Genomic DNA, 8,143 nt, shown 5'->3' on the forward strand with positions numbered 1-8,143 from the left:
AAAGAATAAAGCAAAAGAGAATTTTAGAAGTATCTTGAGACAATGAAAATGAAAACATATCAAAGCTTTTGTGATATTGCAACAGCAATAATAAAAGGGAAGGAACTGACAAAGATTACAGCAGAATTAAACCAGATAAATAATAGAAAACCAACAGAAAAAAGTTAACAAAACTGAAAGCTGACATTTTGAAAAGATACACAAATCAGCAAACCCTTAGTTATACTAACAAAAAAGAGAAAAGACTCAACTAAATAAAATCAGAAATGAAAGAGGAGACATTACAATAGATGTCTTAGAAATGAAAAGGATAATAAGGAACTAATATGAACAATTATACACTAATAAAGGGGATAACCTAAAAGAAATGAACAAGTTCCTAGAAATATACAAGCTACCAAAGTGAATCGAGAAGAAATAGAAAGCTTGAACAGACCAATAGCAAATAAGGAGGCTGAGTCAATAATCAAAAATCTTCCAAGAAAGAAAGGCCTAGGACTTGATGGTTTTATAGGTGAGTCCTACCAAACATTCAAAGGATTAATACTGAATGTTTTAAAACTCTTTCAAAAAATACAAACAGATTGCCAAGCTCATTTTATGAGACCAGCATCACCCAGATTCCAAAACCAAAGATACCACAAGAAAACTGAGGCAATACCCCTGACAAACGTACATGCAAAAAACCCTCATACAATACTAGCAAACTGAATTAAACAGCACATTAAAAGGGTCATACATTATGATCAACTGGGACTTAAAACTAGAAAGCAAGGATGGTTTGACATTTGCAAATCAATTGTCCACTGATGAATGAATAATACCACATTAACAAAGTGAAAGAAAAAAAGCACATGGTCATTTTCTCAGAAAAAGCATTTAACTATAAATTAAACACACTTTCATGATTAAAACACTCATCAAAATAGTTATAAAAGGAACTTGCTGTGCTATGTATGCTTAGTCGCTCAGTCGTGTCCGACTCTGTGACCCCATGGACCATAAACCACCAGGCTCCTCTGTCCTTGGGATTCTCCAGGCAAGAATACTGGAGTGGGTTGCCGTGCCCTCCTCCAGGGGCTCTTCCCAGCCCAGGGATCGAGCCCAGGTCTCCTGCAGTGTAGGTGAATTCTTTACCATCTGAGTCACCAGGGAAGCCCAAGAATAGGATAGGAGTGGGTAGCTTATCCCTCATCCAAGGGAACTTCCCGACCCAGGAATCGAACCAGGGTCTCCTGCATTGTAGTCAGATTCTTTACCAGCTGAGCACCAGAGAAGCCCATAAAAGGAACTTACCTCAACGTAATAGAGGCCACACATGAAGATCCCACACTAACACCATAACCAATATGAAATTAAGCTGGAGAATACTGCAAGTTTTTCCAAGGTCTGGTACAAGGCAAGGATGCCCATTCTCACTGATTCTCAACGTATTAACTGGAAGTCCTAGCCAGAGCAAGTAAATAAGAAAAAGAAGGCATCAAAATCAGAAAGGAAGAAGTAAAAATATCTCTATTTACAGATGACATAATCATATTTAGAAAACTAAAATTTCAATATAAAAAGGATAGTCGTGGTGGTTTAGTTGCTAAGCCATGTCCGACTTTAAGACCCCATGGACTATAGCCTGCCAGGCTCCTCTGTCCATGGGCTTCTCAGGCAAGAATACTGGAATGGGTTGCCATTTCCTTCTCCAGGGGATCTTCCCAACCCAGGAATCAAACCTGGGTCTCCTGCATTGCAGGCAGATTCTTTACCAACTGAGCTATGAGGGAAGCCCAATAAAGAGGATAGAACTAATAAATTGAGTAAAATTGTGGGATATAAAATCAACATAAAAAACCAGTCACATTTCCATACACAAACAATGAACAATCCAAAAAGAAAATTGATAAAATAATCCCATTTATAACAGCAACAAAAATAACAAAATACTTCACTTCAGTTCAGTTCAGTCACTCAGTCGTGTCCGACTCTTTGCGACCCCATGAATCACAGCACGCCAGGCCTCTCTGTCCATCACCAACTCCCAGAGTTTACTCAAACCCATGTCCATCGAGTCGGTGATGCCATCCAACCATCTCATCCTCTGTCATCCCCTTCTCCTCCTGCCCCCAATCCCTCCCAGTATCAGGGTCTTTTCCAATGAGTCAACACTTCGCATGAGGTGGCCAAAGTACTGGAGTTTCAGCTTCAGCATCAGTCCTTCCAATGAACGCCCAGGACTGATCTCCTTTAGGATGGACTGGTTGGATCTCCTTGCAGTCCAAGGGACTCTCAAGAGTCTTCTCCAACACCACACTTCAAAAGCATCAATTTTTCGGTGCTCAGCTTTCTTCACAGTCCAACTCTCACATCCATACATGACCACTGGAAAAACCATAGCCTTGACCAGACGGACCTTTGTTGGCAAAGTAATGTCTCTGCTTTTTAATATGCTGTCTAGGTTGGTCATAACTTTTCTTCTAAGGAGTCTCAGTTGGTAAAAGAATCTGCCTGCAATGAGGGAGACCTGGGTTCAATCCCTGGGTTGAAAAGATTCCCTAGAGAAGGGAAAGGCTACCCACTCCAGTATTCCGGCCTGGAGAATTCCATGGACTGTAGTCAGACACGACTGAGCAACAAAATACTAAGGATTAGACTTAATTGAAGAAGTGAAAGATTTGTATACTCAAAATCATAAGACATTGATGAAGGAATTTTAAAAGACACAGATAAATGAAGACATTGTAAGCACACAAATTTGAATAATTAACATTGTTAAAATATTCATACTACCCACTACAGATTTAATGCCATCCCTATCAAACTATCAATGTCATTCTTTACAGAAATATAAAAATAATTATAAAATTCATATGGAACTACCAAGGACTTCAAGCAGCCAAAGCCAACTTGAGCAAGAACAAAGCTGTAGACATACACTTCCTGGTTTCCAAATATACTACAAAGCTACAGTAATCAAAACAGTATAGTATGGTCATAAAAACAGATATCTAGACGAACAGAACAGAATAGAGAGCCGGAAATAAAACCACTTCTGTAGAGTCAATAAATCTTCAACAAGGGTGTCAAGAATATACAATGGGAAAATGTTAGTCATTTCAAAAATGGTGTTGGGAAAACTGAATATCTACATGCAGAACAATGAAACTGGACCCCTATTTCACTCCATATACAAAAGCGAACTTAAAATGGATTAAAAACTTAAGCATAAGACCTGAAACCATAAAACTGTTAGAAGAAGAAAAGCTTCTTGACATTGTACCTGGGTAATGACATTTAGGATATGACACAAAAATCATAGGTAACAAAACCAAAAAAGACATGCATCAAAACTGAAAGGCTTCTAAATACCAGAGGAAACCATCAACAAAATGAAAATGCAACTTATTTAATGGGAGAAAATATTTACAATAAGGGGTTAATATCCAAACATATAAGGAATTCATACAACTCAACAGCAAAAATAAAATTAATGGGTAAAAAACCTGAAAAGACATTTCTCAAAAGAAGACATACCAACGGCCAAGAGGTACATGAAAAAGTGCTTTGTATCTCTAATCATCAGAGAAATACAAATCAAAACCACAATGTTTTTATTTATTTACAATGGAAACAAGTGAGAGTTTTCATACTTGTTAGACTGGCTATTAATCAAGAGATAATAAATGTTGGCAAGAATATACAGGAAGGAGACTATACCTTGTACACTACTGAGGAGAATGTAAATTGGTATAGCCATTTTGGGAAATAGTATGGATATTTGCCAAAAAATTAAAAATAGAACTACCTTATGCTCTAGCAATCCTATTTTTGTGTATATAAACAATGGAAATGAAATCAGTATCTCAAATTAACATATGATCTCCCATGTTCATTGTAGCATTATTCACAATAGCCAAGATATGGAAAGAACCTAAATGTCCATTTGTGAGTGAATGAATAAAGCAAGTGGAAAAGCAAAGTGTTGTTATACACAATGCCTTAAAGGGGAAGGAAATCCTGACATTTAAACAACATGCATGAACCTGGAGAACCTTATGCCAAGTGATATAAACCAGACAAAGAAAGACAAATATTGCATTATCTCATATGTGCGTGAAATCTAAAACTGTCACATTCATAGATGAAGAGAGTAGAATGATGGTTGGGTTTCAGGAGAGGGGGGAAAGAGGAGATGTTGGTCAAAGGGTACAAGGTTTCAGTTATGCAAGATGAAGTTCTAAAACCCTAATGGATAGCAAGGTGAGCATGGTTACCAGTACCACACCATATGCTTGAAGTTTGCTAAGAAGGGTAGATCTTAAGTATTCCCTCCTTAAGAAGGAAGGGAAGGATGGAGATAGGAAGATAGGGAGGGAGGAAGCAGGGAAGAAAGGAAAGGAATGGTAACTAAATGAGGTGATGGATGTGTTAATTTACTTGATTGCAGCAATTGTTTAAAAATGTTTACCTATATCAAAACATTAAGTCATATACCTTAAATATACACAATTTTTGTCAATTATACCTCAATAAAGATGAGGGTGAAAAGACCATGGTGCTATTACATTGAATTACATGTGGGATATAGTTTAGCAAAATGCATCCTATATCACATATTTAAAGAATCAGTAAATGCCAAAGAGTATATTTGAAGATATTATAAACTTGAAGAACTATGTTCAACCTTCAGTGAAATATGTTCTATAGAAAAGATCCAGGAAAACCACCTTTCAAAAGGTTATAAAATATCCTGAAGCCTCCTGACACGGTGAAACTTTGGTCTGCCTCTACTATCCTAGTGCAACACATTCTTGTATTCCAGCTACATTCCTTTTAGCTCACAATTCATCTAAAAGAGCTTTTAAAACTATTCACCTTATCACATATTTTACTTTTAATTATAGGTTTTAAAATTTTATTTCTAATCATTAGAAGAGAGAAATGTATACATTTCATGAAATAAAATAAATGAGGTCTAATTAAAATAAATATTTCATAATGTGACTTAACTAGGTTTTAACTCATCAAATGAAGTACAACTGGTTTGAAAACACATCTCTAAACAGCCATTTCTTACGCAAGAACTAAAGTTAATTTTTGGCTCTATAAGACTGAGTAGGGAATTAATTTAGTATAACACATTTAATAGTTTATTATACTTTTCAAACAAATCTCTGTACTCATAGATCTCCTGGTGGGCTTTATCTCTGAACTATTGTTTGGTGGGAGACACTATTCTGGAATCTTGGTGGCCTTTATAAAAATATCAAAAGGAACGTGACAAATTAAGCTGTCCTGAAGCTGACTCTCCCATTTCTCAAGATTTTCCCATGTATTTTGACTTTTTGTATTTAACTCAGCCTGTCACTGAAAGTCTTCCTCTTTTAGTGAACTTCTTTCAATTTGGGGGAAATGAAAAGATGATAATTTCCCATATGGTCAATGACCAGAAAGCACTATGTGTGTTTATAGCCTGTTTGAACAGGACAAAAAGAAAAATAAATTTTAAAAAACAGAGGGGATGGAGACTTTTTTTAAGTGCTATAGCTGCTCTGTAAGATCACTAATTTCTTGGGTTGTAGAGGAAATTTTGACAGACTATGAAACTTAATTGATTGTTATCAAAAGATTATGCAGATAACTTTGAAACTGTTAAGTAACATTCACACCCACCCATTCTCCTAAACCAATATCCTGGAAAGAGCTGAAATTTACCTTTAAGTTATCATGAAGTAAAGGTCACAGAATTCTTGAGAAGCATTCTGAAAACAATTAATTCACTACTTTTATTTTCAGGTGCCAAGAAAATGTGAAAGTATGAGAAGCATTTTTAACATATCTTTTAAATACACTATCAATGCATTATTACAAAGAAATTAAAACAAATGATATATAGTACAGCAAGTAAATAGGAAATAAAATAATTTCTTCTGATGCACTCTTCCTGCTGAGGTAAGTATTAAGTGTATTTTTTTCCACAGCCAAGTTGCAAAGTGCTGGTATAGCAGAAACTTTTTTGCTTAAAAAAAAAAAAAGCTTGATACAGTATTTACCATAAAAGGTTAACTGTGATGTGTTGGAATCTTGTTGTCCAATTAGATGAAATTATTAAAATACTATGGACCTTGTGAGTAGTTTAATTTTTTAGAGCTTAACACTACTAATGGAAGGACATTCTAAATGATAGAATCATAAAGTAGTAGGCTTCAAAAGGACCTTTGATATCATGTGATATTAGGCTTCAACTGACATGTCACAAAGCTTAGAACAAGAGAAGTTAAACAATTTGTTCAAGGTGAGTGGCAATGCTTGAAATACAACTTAGGATCATTCTGAGTGTCATGTTTTTCCATCTTCAGTAAATGTAATTTATTTATATGTTACATGGCCTGTTTAGGTCACTGATTGGTTGTAAAGTTTAAAGTGAAGCAATATGGGGAATTCCCTATCCAGTGGTTAGGACTCTGCACTTTCACTGCTGAGATTCCAGGTTTGATCCCTAGTCCAGGAACTAGGACCCCACAAGCTGCGCAGTACAGCCAAGAAAAAAAAGTAATATAGATGAACACACTGTTTTAAAGTTCTCTAAATACTGCAATGAAATGTAAGGCAGAAGTAGCATGGTATCCTACAAGAAGGACCTGAAGTTAAGACCCAGTTTAATGATTTATGGGTTTCCTAGGAGGCGCTAGTGGTAAAAAAAAACAAACAAACAAACAAAAAACTCCCCTGCTAAAGCAGGAGATGGAGAGATGCAGCTTAGATCCCTGGCTCAGGAAGATCCCCTGGAGGAGGGTATGGCAACCCACTCCAGGATTCTTGCCTGGAGAATCCCATGGACAGAGGAGCCTGGCGGGCTACAGTCCATGCAGTCACAAAGTCGAACACGACTGAAGCAACTCAGCATATATGCCATTTACAGGATCCACTTCATCTCTGAGCCTGAACTTCTTTATCTTCAAAAAAGAGGAAATAACGATCTACTCTGCCAACCTTATATAGTTGCAAGGATTAAATGAGGTCAATAGCATATGGTAAACATCAAACTAAACTATAAAATGCTGTAACAGCAAATCCCAAATATAGCTAATATAGTTCAGTGTGGCCCAGTAGTACGCAGAGTATTATGAAGAAACAGCAGTCCAGCAAAAAGTAGACACACGCATATTCACACCCACACACTTACACACGTGTCCTTGTGTGCACATACACTTGTCCTTGCCTGGTTGATTTTTATTCTAATTTAGCCATCCTATTGGATAATAAGTGATATCTCATTTGTGGTTTTGATTTTCATTTACCTAATGACTAATGAGATTGAGCATCTTTTCATGTGCTTATTGACCATTTATATGTCATTTGGAAAAATGTTTATCCAATTCCTTTTCTCATTTATAAGTGTATAATTTGTCTTTTTGTTAGAAGTACTCTTCATATACTGAACACAAATTCTTTATGAGAGAAATGATTTGCTATGTTAACCATACTAGATCTTGGCTATATATGAGACAGATCAGAACTGTGAACTATGCGAATTCATTGATGTCTATGCTCTCCCACAATCCCACCCTTCCACTCCCACCATACTCCACCTTTAGTTTTTGCCAGAGTTCCTTTTGGAAGTGTCCAACATTATCACAGCTGAACCAAAAGGAAAAAGCCTACAACTCTGCCAAGACATGCTGGGAAATCAGTATGTTCTCAACGATCAGATGTCTTTGTGGTACATCTTCAACTAAAAAGTTCAGAAGGGCCAGCATAGAAAATATTGACCCAGAAGGGGCAGAATTGGGTAACAGCATAACTATTTTTCTCTTCTTGTATAGGCAACAAAACTGCAAAAAGAAATGACAACTAAAAGCCTGAGAGAAGAATCAGAAAAGCATAAAAAGTAAATATAAGAACTCAAAAATACATAGTGGTCTCTGCTCATTTTTCAAAGGAGCCAATTGTTCTGCATAACTCAGGACATCATTGGGTACAATCAGCCAGTAGCTCTTTTCCAAGAGTCACTGCAGGTCAGCACTACATCTACCTAAAGAGAGACTGGAGTCATCTTAGAATTCTGGCCGCAAGAAAACGGAATTAGATTCAACTGGAAAGTTTTCGTCCCAGCTCGCTTATTACAGAAAAGAGTCTTTGATTGGTCCAGACT

The sequence above is a fragment of the Odocoileus virginianus genome, chromosome 25, assembly GCF_023699985.2.
Source record: "Odocoileus virginianus isolate 20LAN1187 ecotype Illinois chromosome 25, Ovbor_1.2, whole genome shotgun sequence".
NCBI lineage: Eukaryota > Metazoa > Chordata > Mammalia > Artiodactyla > Cervidae > Odocoileus > Odocoileus virginianus.